This window comes from Tiliqua scincoides, chromosome 5, assembly GCF_035046505.1.
Source record: "Tiliqua scincoides isolate rTilSci1 chromosome 5, rTilSci1.hap2, whole genome shotgun sequence".
Taxonomy (NCBI): Eukaryota; Metazoa; Chordata; class Lepidosauria; order Squamata; family Scincidae; genus Tiliqua; species Tiliqua scincoides.
In genome coordinates, this window is record NC_089825.1 from 37,240,593 (window position 1) to 37,257,600 (window position 17,008).

Sequence of the window (17,008 nt, forward strand, 5' to 3'; positions counted from 1 at the left end):
AGGCTCTGTTTACCTACCATGGTAATTGCTAAAAGCTATGTTAAGATGGAGTGGCACATTCAAGATTCTCGACATAAAAAGTGGCACGTGGTATACTGTGGGTTGGCCACCCTTGTACTATACAATGCCAATGCCCTACTTATGGGCTTCTCAGAGACACCCGATGGCCCACTGTGAGAAACATGATACTGGACCAGGTGGGCCTTTGGACTGACCCAGCAGGGTTCTTCCTATGACTCCTTCTCTGCTACTGTGTTTAGCTCATCACAAATGTGAAACTGAATGAAAGGTATCCAATTTATCGTATTGATTCCTGTTATCTGGACAATGAATAACCGTTTTAAGGGACGGCTCGCTAACAGAGCAGATGAACTTATGTGCCTCTTCATTTTGCAGGGGCTGCTTGCTGCTTATCCTTTGTTTCATTTTAGTGTTATTTGAAAATTGCAAACCCCTCGGGGCAGGGAACCCTATTTGCCAATCACTTTGTGAACTTTTTTTAAAATTTTTTTTGTGACAAAGTGGTATGTACATACAGCGTTCTTTAAAAAACATAATCATTTCTCCATCTATGCTGTACCTAAGGCACACCCCAAGTTTACACTGGTGGGATAAACAGAGCATTCAGTGTGTTAAATATGTGAATAAGTGACCAATTGTAAGATATGAACTGGCTTTAAGAAAACACCTTTCATTGAAGTGTGCACCTCTTGCCAGTTTTCAAATACAGAACTATCATTTATAAATAAGCTCTTTCAAATGAAAAAATGTATATACAGGTCAGCATACACACACTTAAGCATGCTTACGTCCAATTTTTAAATCAATGCAACTGAGTTCATTTTATATTTATTCTGTAGCATGGTAACTATGACAAACAATCAATAGATTTGGGGTTCTCATATAATGGTCCTCAGATATCATATAATGTTTTGCATGACATTCCACCATGAAAGTCTTTTTATCGGATCTAAAACTTGCATTTTTTGTAATCTCAGCATCCCATTCTTACAGCATTTGGATTTGCCTTTTTCTTGTAGTAAGTGAAGATGGCAAGCGTATATTTGGTGGTACACATCAAGTAGTAAGGAGGGACCTGGGAGAAACATTTACCACCAGCTTTCCAGAATAAGTACCTCTTCTTCCCACATTTCCCACAAAATATTCCTGGACTGTATCACTTCATTTTGCAGGCAGTAATGGTAGCGAATGGGATTACTCTTCTATGGGAATAAAAATCACTACACATAGAATGTTGAGAAGTCTAGATTGGATTATTGAGGGAGACTTTTATGGAGATGCATTCAATCATGTGCTCCTGTCTAAAAAAATGCAACAATCTGGGAAGGGTTTTACCAACTTGCAGGGATGGGAACTCGAGTCAAGTGACTTGAGTCTGAGTTGTGAAAATCAGCATTTTTTGCTGACTCATGTACACTTGAGTCACACACATGGAAGACTTGGGAAAACACTTGTGTCAAGGCACTCGGCACTTGGTCCATGTGCATGCAGACTCGAGTCTGCCTGTATCTGGGTGTGGTTGCTTACTGTTTTTCAGCATGAAAAACCTTGTGGGGCCATCATTCAGACTGGGCAAGCAGCAGGGAAATTCCAGCCAGGAGGTAGGGAAGGGTTAATGTTTGTTCTCTTGCCCATCTCTGAAGGATCCGATGATCATTGGATAAAGGATGGGAGGTCTGATTTATTTCTTTGGATGAGGGACGGCAGGAGGAGGAGCCCAATGGGTTCTTGCCTTGAAATTTGCTGGAGAAGCCCTGAGAAAAAGGAGGCGGGGAAGCATGGGAGGGGGTTCATCGGCTACAGTCCTAACCACACTTTTATGAGAATAGGCCCATTGTAGAAAGAACTTCTGAGTAGACATGTTTAGAACTGTGCCCACGGTCACTTTTCAATCGTATGGCTACTGTGTGCTCCATTGTTACTTGGGGGGGGGGGGAAGGAAGCCCCATTGAATGACCAGCTGCAGTGGGATGACTTCTGAGTAGGGCTGCAAAGAATTGGGTCATCCTGGTAAGTCTTGCAGCTTCCTTGTAACCTTCCTCCGTGTAACCTTGTAACCTACCTTCAGTGTAACCTTCCTCCCTCTTGCTGCTTCTGTCCCCTCTCTTATGCAGTTCGTCCCATCCCCTCCCGTATTCTTCACAGATGGGATGGGGCATCTGTTTAAAGAGGACTCCGACACACACACACCCCTGCAGCAGCTCCGTTTTTTTTCCTGACACATGTCTCAAAAAGACTTGTGACTTTTTCTTGAGTCTTTTCAAGTTGCAAAAACGCTCCAGGAAAGTGCCCCATTATGACTCATTTTCAACTCAAGTCATGGGGGATGAAGACTCAGTGACTCAACTTGAGTCAACTTGAGTCAAGTTGCACTGAATTTGCCCATCCCTGCCAATTCGGTTCTAGTGCTGTGTAGACCAGGCCTGAGAACTAAAGGGAACATGACTTGGGAGATCTGATTGTGGCTCTTCTGATATATTTTCTTAGGTTGAAAGTAAACTCAAAGGGAGGTCTGGATTGGGGCTATGGAAGAGGTCAGAGGTGGGAATATCCCTTTCCCATTCTGTTACGTGAAAATCCCCTTTTTCCGTTTAAGTTGTGATTTTTATGTTTTATGGACTAAAATATCATGCAGGCCAAACCTCAACATTCAGGCCACAATCAAGTCAAGTCACAAGCGCATGGCTACAGATCATCCAGTTCTCTAGGGACAAGTAAATGTCTCCTATTCTCCTAAATGTCTCCTAAAAATGTGTATTGTTTAACCCAATCACTGTGTCTTCTAATCCAATCACTGGGTATGCAAACACATTAAACTTCTCACAGGCAAAACTTCCAAGAAACCCTGGTCAAGCTACAACACAACTTCCACCTTTCTAGGCTGGAATAGTAAATCGTTGCTTAAATGTCTTCTATTCAATGTATTGTTTTAACTCAATCACCGTATGCAGATTTGAACGGCCAGCTACCCCCCCAGGAGGCCAGCCTTTGCTGATAGCTGACTTCCTGATCCTTTCATTGTTTTACATACTCCACATGCCCCACTGTGTGTAGTGAGCAAGCGCATCCAGATCACCTCTGGGACACATCCAGGTCATCCAGGTCAGCATCCAGGTCAGCAAAACCCCTTTTAAGAGAGAGCTTCGCCACATGGTCTCTCTCTGGCTGCCCCTCCAAGGCAGAGGTCCTCCTTCCAGGACTTCCCCCCCCCCATCCAACTGCTCCACAAGACAGGTAACTATATCTGCGTCTGGAACCTTTTCCCTTCTTCCCCCCCCTTTTATCTCCCCTTCTCTCCCCATCTTTAGGCAGCAACTGGGTTGACAGATCAGGGACCCCTAAAATTCTTCCCTACAACCTATCCTTTTCTGATTTCCTCGGATGCACCAAATACACTCCACACACAACCACCATGAAGGTTAGGTACACTGGATCCAAGTACTAGGATTCAAGTAGACATATATTTTCCATTTTTCCCTGTGCATTATGTATACCTGTGTGTTTTTGTAATAAAAATATAATCTTTGATTGAAAGTGATCTTTCTCTCAGTCTCCTCTTTGAACTAAAGGGAATCTCTCTGCATTACGCCGTCTTGTTATCCAGCCTGTGATCTTGCATTTTCCAATGAGGGCACTATAATAATTCCCCTTAAAACAAAACAGCCCGTTTTGGTAACAATTCCCATTTCACTGATGGAAATCAGCCCCTGAAGCTGCTATGAGCTGTGTGGAGGTGGGAGAGGGGAAGGCAGGCACAATATGGGTACTGTGTTCCCACCCCCATGAATAATAAGAACTGGAGGTGGGGTGCATCGTATCATATAAATGGTACAAGAGAAAAAAATTAATCCACCCCCCCCCATGCCATTGCCCCAGTACAAACTCACCTTGAAGCTATTTTTAATGAAAGAAATAGATATTGGGAGATTCCATAACAGTCAGTCCAAGTCATGTCCAGTTAGTTGCCTATTAGATCAATGACTGGAACAATTTGTTTGATTGTTTTCAGTGTTGCTGTCCCCAATGAAAAGACAGCATGCGATTCTCAAGAGCAATACAGTCACTAGTACCAAAGCTACATGGCTACCAAAGCTACATGGGTCTTGAGGACTCCCAACCCAGCTCACGGGGAGCCCCCAGTGTCCAATGAGCTTCTGGCCCTCTGGAGATTTGCTGGAGTCCGTACTGGCCTGATGCAACTGCTCTCAGCCTGAGGACGACTGTTCGACCTCTCACATGAGCTGTGGACGAGGGCTTCCTCCAGTGCTTGCTGTTTCACGTCTGTGATATAGCAGCGGCAGTGAAGGAAAGGCTGACCTTGCTTCGTGCAAGGCCTTTTATAGGCCTTGAGCTATTGCAGGACCTTCATTCATTCAAGTTCCGTCTCTAATATATTCATTTATGTAAATTTATTCAAATTTGAAATGTAATTCTATTTTTCCCAGCCCCCGACACAATGTCAGAGCGATGATGTGGCCCTCCCATCAAAAAGTCTGGACACCCCTGATCTAAAGAATGAGAGAAAGGGTAGTTCTCTCTCTGAACGTGAGTAGAGATTCTAGTTCTTATCATAGTTGGGCTGGTAACTTATAAAATATAAACTGAAGGATCTCCGTTCAGATCCTGGTTCAGCAGTTGCCCAGTTGCCACAGAGCACATGCCGACGCCTGTTTGCTCAGAAGTAAGTCAATCTGAGTTCAATAGGACTTCTTCTCAGGTACGTGTGTATAAGATTGCAGCCTTATAGTGCAATCATATACATGTCTACTTAGAAGTCATGTAGTCAGTGGAGCTTACTCTCAGGAAGGTGTGCCTAGGATTACAACCTCAGTCTGTAAAGCTATGATTGGGGTGGCCAGATATGCAATGAAGTCAACCTCAGAATATTTTCTCATATAATGATGCTGTCTCAGTGTGTAAATGCACACAGGATTCCAGCCTTAATTGCTTTCTAAGGCCTCTAAATCAACCTCTTAGTCTATGCTCAAGTTATTTTTCTAGCAATGTTCTTCCTTCGATGTCCATATTTCATAGTGCTGGAATTTAGGGGACTTCTTTGCTTCAACCTATGCAGGTTGCCACATGCATGCATGAACAAAATGAATGCAAGCCAAGTAACCAAACCAACCTTTAAGGTATTTCCCTGAAAATTCTTTCCTAGTGGAATATTTATGAGCTCAGAAGACATGTGTGGGCAGACCATGTTATTTAGTGACCTGCAATGCCCAAGTAATGATCACAATAAATCAGACCTCATTACCATGTAAAGAAGGGCTGGATCAAGAGGGTAGCTGGCTAATGAGGCCTAATTTAGTATCATGGCATGGTTGTACACAGCATTTGTCACTGAAGGGAGAAATGGAACTGGGGTTGAGGGCATCCTAATTGATCTAGATTTCTTCTGTGATGATGAGACCCTACGTGGTTTCAGAAGGTCAGGTCAATGTTTTGTAAATGCTCTTTTGCAACACTTCACCATTCAATAATATATGTTTGAATTTGTTTGGGAGACTCCAACATTATTGTGGCATTTCTCTGTTCACCTTACCAGTAGAACAGAAAAGCTGGAAGGCTTAGGAAAGAGGCCCTGCTCGCAGAGGAATAATGGAAATTTCCTACCACAAGGGTAGACAGACAAGGAATTTACCCAGGAGGGTTGGTCCATCCATGGGGCAGACTAAGGTGGCTGGCAGGGGACATTCACCAGCCTCCAGTAGTATTGCCAGTGCTTTTTTGTTTAAAAAAAAAAAAAAAAAAGGTGCAGGAACTCACAACTTCTTAATCTTTTATAAACCATTTTTTATCAGAGAAATAAGTAATAAGATACAACTAGACGTAGTCAATAAGCACACACACACACACACACACACACACACACACACACACACACACACACGTCCATCCTGTGTGAGCTCCCTGATAGCAAAAGCACTCCTGCCACAGCTGGAGTGAAATACCCCATTTTTTTTAGGTGGGGAGGGGCTCCATTGGGCTATAGGAAACTCTCTCCATTGGGCTATAGGAAAGTTTATAGTTAAAGTGTTCAGAACTAATATATAAGGTCTTGAGCCCAGCTGGTGGCCATCAGCGCCTCAAGTATTAGTTCAAAACACTTTGAGCCTAAGAGCTCTTATGGCTCAATGGCTAAAGTGCTGGTCTAGGGGTTCAAATCCCTATGAGGAAGAATTTTTTTTTTTTTAAGGTGGGAAGGTGCTCCATGGCTGCAAAATATAAAGGTTGGTTGCCAGTTGCCAAAAGGGGGGCCAGTTGAGGCTGCAAAACTCCTCAAAGTTCAGTCCCAGGCAGGCATCACTTCCAATTGTGACATTACTTCTGGGCATCATTTTGAGTGTGGCACCGGGCTACACGATCATTAGCTACGCCACTGCCTGCCAGTGCCCTTTGCTCTTCCAGATCCACTATTTTCAACTCCAGAGGCTGACATTTCCTTACAGGATGCAGCAGGTGCCATGTTGGTCAACTGCGTCACCACATGAGAAGTTAAGTAGGATAGGGCTGCCCAAGAATCACAGATGCTTCTTGTTTCCTATTCACTCCTGCTTCCATTCCCTTCCTCTGTTGTTTTACTTGTGTTAATTTTAAGACTGTAAGAGCGGGGAAAAAAATCAGAACTTTAGATATAGGCTGATGGGTTCTGAGCTGTCTGTGTCAGATCAGGAGAGAGATCTTGGGGTGGTGGTGGACAGGTCGATGAAAGTGTCGACCCAATGTGCGGCGGCAGTGAAGAAGGCCAATTCTATGCTTGGGATCATTAGGAAGGGTATTGAGAACAAAACAGCTAATATTATAATGCCGTTGTACAAATCTATGGTAAGGCCACACCTGGAGTATTGTGTCCAGTTCTGGTCGCTGCATCTCAAAAAGGACATAGTGGAAATGGAAAAGGTGCAAAAGAGAGCGACTAAGATGATTACGGGGCTGGGGCACCTTCCTTATGAGGAAAGGCTACGGCGTTTGGGCCTCTTCAGCCTAGAAAAGAGACACCTGAGGGGGGACATGATTGAGACGTACAACATTTTGCAGGGGATGGACAGAGTGGATAGGGAGATGCTCTTTACACTCTCGCATAATACCAGAACCAGGGGACATCCACTAAAATTGAATGTTGGGAGAGTTAGAACAGACAAAAGAAAATATTTCTTTACTCAGCGTGTGGTGGGTCTGTGGAACTCCTTGCCACAGGATGTGGTGATGGCGTCTAGCCTGGATGCCTTTAAAAGGGGATTGGACAAGTTTCTGGAGGAAAAATCTGTTACGGGTTACAAGCCATGATGTGTATGTGCAACCTCCTGATTTTAAAAATGGGCTATGTCAAAATGCCAATGCAAGGGAGGGCACCAGGATGAGGTCTCTTGTTATCTGGTGTGCTCCCTGGGGCATTTGGTGGGCCGCTGTGAGATACAGGAAGCTGGACTAGATGGGCCTGTGGCCTGATCCAGTGGGGCTGTTCTTATGTTCTTATGCCGAGCACAGTCGGAAACATGCCATAAGGCACGTTTGTGGGGCACACTGCCAGGCTCCTGCCTGCGCTAGCCCAGCACTGGCTGGAGCTGGGCTAGTGCCGGGCGGTCACCCAGCTCCCGCAGCTCGGTGGTCTCTTGGAACAGGAGGCGGGCGTGAGGAAGAGGCGTTCTGGGAGGGGGGAGGCCGGTGGGGGGCAGAGAGAGGGCGGGGCAAGATGTGCCAGGGGGTGGGCGGCGGGCGTGCTGGGGGAGGGAGGGAGGAGGATCTGCGGAGCTCCGCTCCACAGGATCCAGGGCACTCATGTAGGGCTGCATGCCCTACACGAGCGCCTTTTCCTTACTGTTGACCTTTTTTTCTTAGTTTTTCTGCAGGTGCAGTGGATTTTGTGTCACACCTTCTGTGCCTTAAATAGATTTTTTAACAATAGTATCAATAGGGCAGTTATTGTTAATGCTTATTGACCTTCAATAACAAATAGCCCAATCCTAACCTGCACTGGAACAGGCAGGCCTACTGACCTGCGCTGTCTCCAGCACAGGTTAGGTGGTGACTGGAGGTCACCTCAGATATTTTTCCCCTTACCCCAAGTAACACCCCAGTCACCACTATAGGGCTACTTGAATCTATGCCAGAAGAATCACTGGTGCAAATCTGAGCAGCCCATGAAAGTCTGCCCGGGCCAGGGATGAGGTTGGAATTTGGTGCAGGCTGCCGCAGCAGTCCCAGTACTTCCTGGTCCCGATGTGCCTCCCAGTCCATTCTCCCCTGACCAAACACCCCCCTCCCTTCCCCTATTATGCCATTCCACCACTCTCTCCCACCCCTGTGATGGCCTGCCCAGGCCAACACAAACTTACCTCCTCTGGGGAGGAGCTGGTGTGGGCCTCTGTGCTGGCCTAGCCAGCTTTTGAGTAGCCATGAACGTGCTTTACGGCACGTTCATAACACTCCTGTGCTGGCACAGACGGTCTGCCTGGCCTAAGGCTATCTTTGGATTGTCCTCAAAATCAGCTAATGCATTCAGGGATGTGAACCCTTCAGAGCAAGAATCCCTATTATAAAGTGCTATGTTCATAGATGATGCATTATAATTATTATTTCTCATGACACAGCTACTGGTTCTTTAGATCGACTTGGCTTTAGCTGGACTCAACCTGGGGGGTTGTTGTTGTTGTTGTTATTATATTTTCACACATTCAGGTAGATGTTATTGACAGGTTTTTCTTAATCCAGACATTGAGTCCTTCCCAAGGACCTGGGATGCCTGCTTTTTATCCTATCAATACTGTCGCAAAATGTAAGTTGTTCCCAGTAATGCTGGTTTTTTATAGTTGGTGGATGTTAATTTCTGTGGCCCCAATGTTGTTCAGGTGCTCTTCAAGGTGTTTTGGAATAGCACTGAGGGCACTAACCACCACTGGGATCACTTTGGACTTCTTCTGCCACAGCCTTTCAATTTTTACTTGTAAATCTTTGTATTTTGTGATTTTTTTCCAGCTGTAACAACAACAACAACAACAACAACAACAACAATAATGTTAAAGTTGTTGAAGTTATGTTAAAATAATGTTAAAGTTGTTTGCACAACTGGATGCGCCGGCAACAACACCAGCTGAATTACAAAAATTATAATTATATAATTATATAGTTTTATTATTGTTGTTGTTGTTGTTCACATCAAAATGACAACACAGCTGATAACAATTGTATATGTACACACAAAAACCACAACATTTGTCAGCTAGTAAATCCTCATCCACACGGACATCTGCCTGATGTCTAGGTATAGATGAGATACAGACAAAGAATGAATGCTGTGCCAATTATGGTGGTCTTTTGTAATTCAGCTGGTATTGTTGCCAGGGCACCCAGTTGTGCAAACAACTTTAACATTATTTTAACATAACTTCAATATAACTTTAACAACTTTAACAATATTGTTGTTGTTGTTGTTGTAATACTCAAATCTGAGCTCTCTCAGAGCCCAGTCCTATCCAACTTTCTAGTGCTGATGCAACTGTGCCAATGAGGTTTGCAGTGCATCCACAGTGGGTTGGGGCAATCATGGAGGCCTCCTCAATGTAAGGCAGTGTTTGTTCCATTCCGTAGGGGCTACAGTGTGGCTGCATTGGTGCCATAAAGTTGGATAGGATTCAGCCCTCAGTGTGGCAAAGGTACAATTGGATTGGCTAATTATGGTATTTTGCAAATTTAATTATTTCTGTCCACTGCTTTGAATACCTTTAAACCAGTGGTTCCCACTGTGCGCGTCGTGGCGCCCTGGAGCATCGTGAAGCACTCCCTGGAGCATCTTGAGGACTGCCGTTCTGCAGTGAGCCCACAGTCCAAGCCTAAAAATAGCAGTAAGGAGGCTCGATGTGGCAGGCAGAGCTGCCACACACCATGCCAAAACTGTGTACTTGAAAAATTCTGCCCACCCTGGCCTCCATTCTGCATTCAAACTCAGAAGTGACCAGTGATATCAGTGTGCGATGTGTTGCACGTCATCATAACTTACTTCCAGGTTTGAGCAGTGCGAAGGGTGTCGCAAGCCCAGCAACTTTGGGAAGTAGAGAGAGAAAAGCAGGATACAAATGTTAAAAATAAGCAAGTAAATAAACAAACAACCATCTGCATCCTGGTTAGAATGGGGATCCCCATATTCATTTTGCCACCTCCCTTCTTCGGTAGCCCCCAATTCAGCTCTGGCATGGAATCAACCCTTCGATAGGCTCTTTTTATTAATAAGCACATTTTAGTTTTGTGAAGCTGCTTCTTTGATGGCTTCGCAATCTGCTTCCAAGCCTGGAGAACAAAGTAAATTGCCCTGGGAAGATATTTCAGTTTGACTTGTGCTAGTCAGCTGCCATTTCTTAATGTCTGGAGCCCTTTGTTACAGCAATCCATTTCTTCTCCAGTTTAATTCTTTATGCACAGCTTTTCATATTGATTAACTAACATTGTTAGTTTTGGTAATTCCTTGTAAGAGACAATGGAAGGATCAATTTTAACCACATGAAAGGAGGAATTTGCTCTGAGAGCATCCAGCAGCGGGAATAATTTGTCTTTCATTTTCTCTTAACCATCAATCTTTTCCAAGTGCAGCGGAAGAATCACTGAGGGCCAATGAGAAACAGGACGAGGAGGGAACCAGAGCAAAACTGGCCTCTGGGGTGCGTTATTCATTCTGTCCATTAAATGGATATTTGTGCATAGTTATTCTCATATGGCACCTCCAGACTGAGAGGTATATGAGTGCTGGGAGCACGGTGTCAGCACATCCAAGGCCTGCAAGCCCTGTAGGGATGGTGCTTGATTGCTTCTGATGAGGGATTGGGGGTGCTGTTACATTTTCCCAACACTATTGCTTGCTTGAAATCCTTTTAAGTTGAAAATCAGACTGGCTTACAAAAAAATACCTGGGACTGTATTTTTTTTTTAAAGAAAAAGGCACATATAGATTAATGAATGACAGAGGTTAAGTGTTCATTATAATTCATCAGTGTTGCATGTTCTTAGTGATACATCATGTATTTGAATACCTGATTTGCTTTGTATTGATCTGGGTTCCTGTTCAATAAAGAGAGCTTGCTGCGCAAACTCTGATGGTAGCTCAGTGATCAGGGTCAATGACAGAGCAATGCTTTGCAGGCAGAAGGTCACAGGTTCACTTCCTCGCACATAGAACCGCAAAAGACTGCTGTTTGAAATCCTGGAGATCCATCAATGTAGGGAGTACTGATCTTGGTAGGCCAGTGGTCTAAGGAGGCTTCCTGTGCATATTTCAACTTGCTGGAAATTTGGATGAATGAACAGACAAAGCCTTCACCCAGGCTGTTCCTTGCTTGCTCACTCACTCCTGCCTTGGGTGTTCAATCTGGAACTGATGATCAATGCTTACTGCAGAACTATTTGAGGTACCTTCTCTGTAGAGCACATTGTTCAATTCTCCCAGATGGAATGGGATCAGGAGGCAGTGGGTGGGGTCTTGCAAGACTGACAATTTGAAGCAACATTCAGTTGGCTGGTATACTTGTATGTCAGTTCAACTGGAAAGACAGGTGGGCACAAGTTCTGAGGAAATGCTTTAAGAACCTTGTAATAATACGGTTGTCTTCAGTTCTACTTTGCTGTTGCTTTCATTGTGTTCCAGCAAATGTGTGTTGGCCTTTTGATAAATAACACAGGCCAACACACGTTTTGCTATCTTAAAGGTTAGACCAGGGGTGTCCAAAGTTTTTGGCAGGAGGACCACATCAGCTCTCTGACACTGTGTCGGGGGCCAGGGGAAATAAAAGAATTAATTTACATTTAAAATTTGAATAAATTTACATAAGTTTACATAAATGAATATATTAAAGATGAACTTATATGAATGAATGAGGGTCTTGCAATAGTTCAATGCCTATAAAAGGCCTTACACAAAGCAAGTCTGGCCTTTCCTTTGCTGCCACCGCTGCATCACAGATGTGAAAGAGCAAGCAGTGGAGGGAGCTCTCATCCCACAGCTCACACGCGAGGTCAAACAGTCGCCCTCACGCTGAGAGAAGTTGCGTTGGGCCAGTGCGGGCTTCAACAAATCTCTGGAGGGCCAGAGGCTCATTGGAGACTGGGGGCTCCCTGAGGGCCGCATTGAGAGGCCTCAAGGGCTGCAAGTGGCCCCCGGGCCGGGGTTTGGGCACCCCTGGGTTAGACCTATTCCTAGAGGTTTCTGAAAACAGTTACTTATTTTACTCAGAAGTAAGACCATTGTCATTGTAGAACTTAGGCTGTAATCCTATCTTACTGAATACAAACACCTCTGCTTATTACTGGGTATAATTGGGACACCGATTCCAAAAATGGCATCAGTTTTGCTCTATCATGTCCTGTTTTGGAGATATGGCATAACCTTGTCAGGGAATGATTCAAGCAACTTCCTCACGAGGAAGCCATGGTGTAGGCTTCCTCGCAAAGAAGTTGCTTGTACCATTAACTAACAAGGCTATGTCGTATCTCCAAAACAAGATATGTTAGGGCAAAACCAATGCCATTTTTTGAATCAGTGCCCCAAATTCAGATGAAACCACCATAAATTTTGAAAAAAAAATTTTTTTCTGACCCTCAGATTTGCAGGCCCATGTAATCAATGTCCACTAGTTTGTTAGGTAACTAGGGGGCCAATCCTATCCAATTTTCCAGTGCCACTACAGTTGCAATGCAGTACCAAGGCAAGGGGATAAACATTCCCTCTCCTTGAGGAGGCTTCTGTGACTTCCTCCCCACTGCAGAATGCGGCACACACACCATTAGGTCTGCATCAGTGCTGCATTAGGGCTGCATCAGTGCTGGAAAGTTGGATTGCATTGGGTCCTAGGTTTCACTCCAAAATGTTGTTTATTCAGCCGTTCAAAAGCTGACCCCACCAGGCAGCAGACTACGACAGCGAGGATATTAACTGCCGAAAATCTGCTGAAAAACTGCCGAAAATCACAATCAATTCACCATAGAATTAGTAGTTCAATAAAACGCACGTTTGAAGAGTAAGGGCCCAATCCTATCCAATTTTCCAGTGCCGGTGCAGCTATACTGGTAGGGTGTCTGCTGCATCCTTTGGTGGGGGGACAGTCACAGAGGCCTCCTCAAGATATGGGAACATTTGTTGCTTTATCTCGGGGCTTCATAGCGGCTGCACCAGTGCTGGGAAGTTGGATAGGATTGTGTCCTAAATCAGTTAAAAAACAAACGCTGAATATTCAAAACAACAGAAGCATGGTAAAATCAGTTGATATCCTTAAAGATTTTCTGAAACAAAAAAGGGGTTTTACCTTCTTTGAAGGGTGTGACAGCACTGACCAAACTAGACATTCATCTAAATGCTTTGTAAAGAGGTGTAAAAATCAGACATGGGGGTCCCAACTGAGACCATGATGTGCAAGTGCAGGGTGAGTTCTTTCCCCTCATACAGTTTTCCCATTGAACATTGCCCTCTCCATTGCTAATTTGTCCCTTCCCATCACTAATCACTCCCAGTCTCTGCCCTGATGGGGGGGGGGGAGGAATAATTTTTGGTGGGAAAACAGCATGAATTTATTATCTTCCTACCTGCATACCATGGTCTCCTTCAGGTTTACTCCCAGGGATGTGCTGGAGTTACTGCACCCAAGTCACTGACCCCCTGACTCGACTCATGAGTCATAACAAGTGGCTGTCATGACTTGACCAGAGCTGCTTATAGAATCATTTTGACTTGAGACATGAGTGATTACGAGAAACCAAGTCATGATGCAAGTCAGGTGCGGAGAAAAAAATAAGCAAGCATGCACACATCAAGTCCAACATATATTGAAATGAATGGGGACCCACCTGAAACTGGCTCACAACCCACCTAGTGGGTCCCGACCCACAGTTTGAGAAACACTGTTTTACAGGTTCTTTTTCTCTTTTTTGAACTGTATATATAAGAAAAGTTTTCTTTTTCTTGTTTTAAATGAACGGCTCTCTCTGCTTTCAGAACTGTTTAGAAAGACTGACTACAAAAGGTCACCAAATGCAATTTCTTGTTAGCCAAATTAACAATTTGGGGCTGGCTGTGGAATCTCTTAGGAGGTGACAGCCTTCTGGTTGCTGTTAGCATACAGCAAATTGAGACGCTGTCATTTTTATCTGTTACCAGAATAAGCCCCCTTTAAAAAAAAATGCTGGAGCCCCACCGTCTCATTTTTAACAAGGACCAGCTGAGAAAGGAAGGCAAACAGCACACAAACCATCTTATGTCTGCCAATTCATTTCCTGGCCCCCCAAAAGAGGAGGGTGGAAGGGGGCGGGAGAAAACCTCTCCAGTTTCCTCTTCTGCAGGCCAAACATGGCAGCGCACCAAGGGAATTCTGAGTGGAATCAATTGCACTTGTTACTGAGTTTTCTTTATTCTTATATTACCAAGGCCTGGATACTCAGCTGCAAACAATTACAATGAAGAGTTACTGACTAATGGTTTCCAGATTGCACCATGATGGGGCATTAATTGAAAGGGACAATTTAAGAGCTTAGTCCATGTAAATGCATTTCTTATTCTGTCAGATTGAGAAATTTCTGCAAGCAAGAGGCTGAAATGCTCCGAACTGATAAAAACTTAATAGTCGCCACTTAAATGAACATTTGGAAAAAGTATTTTACATTTAAGGGATCAAGAATAATTAAAATAAAGTACCAGCTCAGGTTATTATTATTATTATTATTTCTTTTTTTTTTTTACTGGGAGACAAAATATACAGTATAATAGTACTCTAGGTCTGGCTCTGAGACTCTCTTTATTCATAGGTGAGTAACTGGGTTTGCATCCATCATGAGAGCAAAGTCTGCCCATAGTCCCATTGAGTTAGAAGCAAGCCCACTTCTCAATGGGGTCAGTGGGATGTGATTCCAGACCAGTTGCCACATTATATTCTCTTGACTTGGGGAGAGGGTCTCCCACAATTGATTTCCTTGACAGGATACAAGCGTTCTAGTGTCTCAGTCTCATATTTTATATGTGATCCCCTACACATACTTGAACCTCAAACCATATTTGGAAAGATGACTCTTAACAGGTTTATTGAAAAGCATGACCCGCATGACAAACCCCGCCTACCTCATCCCTTTACACAGTAAATATATGTAAGCATGCATCCAAAGACAAAAGGAAGTTGCAGGAGCCATTCTGTGTTTAGGAAATGTGAGGTGTGAACTGAATTTGGGATTCTCATTTATATGCATAACAAGTGTAAACTCATGAAAAAAAGTTGCTTTATTGGTCAGGGTAACTCAGATTCAGTCAACCAGCATTGCACCACTGTCAAAAGAACTCGCGCTCAGATGCACATCCAGTGGTGCATTCCACTGAAAGCCATGCAGTGTGGATGGAGATGCATGCATACCAAAGAGCATCCAAGAGCACCCAAGTGGTTGAATATACACCCAAGTGTGTATTTCACTGAAAGCAACATAGTGCAAACCAATCATGTCTTCTTACATGTACATGCATGCAAATGCACACAAAGCAGACACACATGCGCCCATCTATCTTGGTGACAATGAGTACTGCATGGGATAGGCTTATTATTCACCTTTCTCAAGTCTTTGTTTGAGGCACTCATGTGCATATACACATAAGTGAGTAGTGGAACTTAAATTAATATCCTTTACCACGTGTCGTGCATGTCTACATTCTGAATTGTGGCATGGGAAGAAAAGGGTTCACACTCTTGTTGAGTGGCACTCTTGTGGTGCCAGATGTTTATGTCCTGGACAGGCACTCATTCTTTCCATGATTCAGACTGGCAATGAGTACTATAGCCGAGAGATTTCAGCTTAGAGAATGCATGTCTGATGGCATCTGACCTAATGGTCCCCTTGTAGTCTCCAGGCTGAAAGAGAGCATGTTCAGGCTGCTTACCTTTCTTTGGCTGAACTCTGGCACTAGTGGGTTTGTGCTTGCATGCTGCTGTCTCCTAACTATTCAGCCAGAAATAGTCCAGCGATGAGGCTAAATGAGGTGGTTGCCTCAGGCAGTTGACTGGTGAGTGTCACCCTCCACTCCACCACTGCTCTGCCTTCTGTTCTTTGGATTGCAAAAGGTCTCCAACACTCTTGTCCACTGGTTTTCAATCTTTTTTGTGCCATGACCCAAATGAATGAATGAATGAGACTGGAGACCCACCACTGATCCTGCCCCTTCTGAGACCTGATCTGCCCACCTGTCTCTCCTGCCCCTGCCTGCCATGTTTCCCCCTACCTCTTGTGTCTTTGCAACAATGCTGTGAGGTAGTAGCTTGAGTAAGGCCAGCCTTGGGAGCAGAGCAAGACAGCATGAAGAGGCTGTGCAGGATTATAACAAGAACTCAGTTTTGATAAGGCAGTACCATGATTGGATTGGATCCAAGCCCCCTTGCACAGGCTTTGAAGGTTGCCACAACCCCCCAAATGTGGCTTCGTGACCCCACTGCGATCCCAACCCACAAGTTGAAGAACACCGCTCTAGCCCATCACTCTCCTCTTCTCCATACTTCCTCTCTGTTCCCCTCTTCTTTTTCCAATCCAAGAAGGGGGAGAAGCACAGACTGACTCATTGCTTCTACCATCTCCAAATGGCATCCAATACAATTCATTTTTACCAAATAATCTGGTATCAAAAGCGTGCACTGTACTGTAAGACCACCAAATGGCACCACATAAATAACGTTACCTTACTAGGAATTATTATCATCACAATCCTTGTACGAGGCACTTAGGGGATATTATGATCGTCTAGTTTGAGTCTAGTTTATACTCAGCAGATGGCCAAATCAGTGCCTTCTTCACAGTGGTGCCAGATCTTTAGAACCTCATTGTTTATCTGTTTCTGAAATTTAGGAGCCAAATTCTGGTATTCTTTCCTTACTAACCCTATGGCACTACTTCAATGATTGACTTCAAGCTGCTGTTCTGCTGACTCCACTATTGTTAGCTTTATTTTTTTGGCAATTAGATCTGGCTTTCGTTTTGT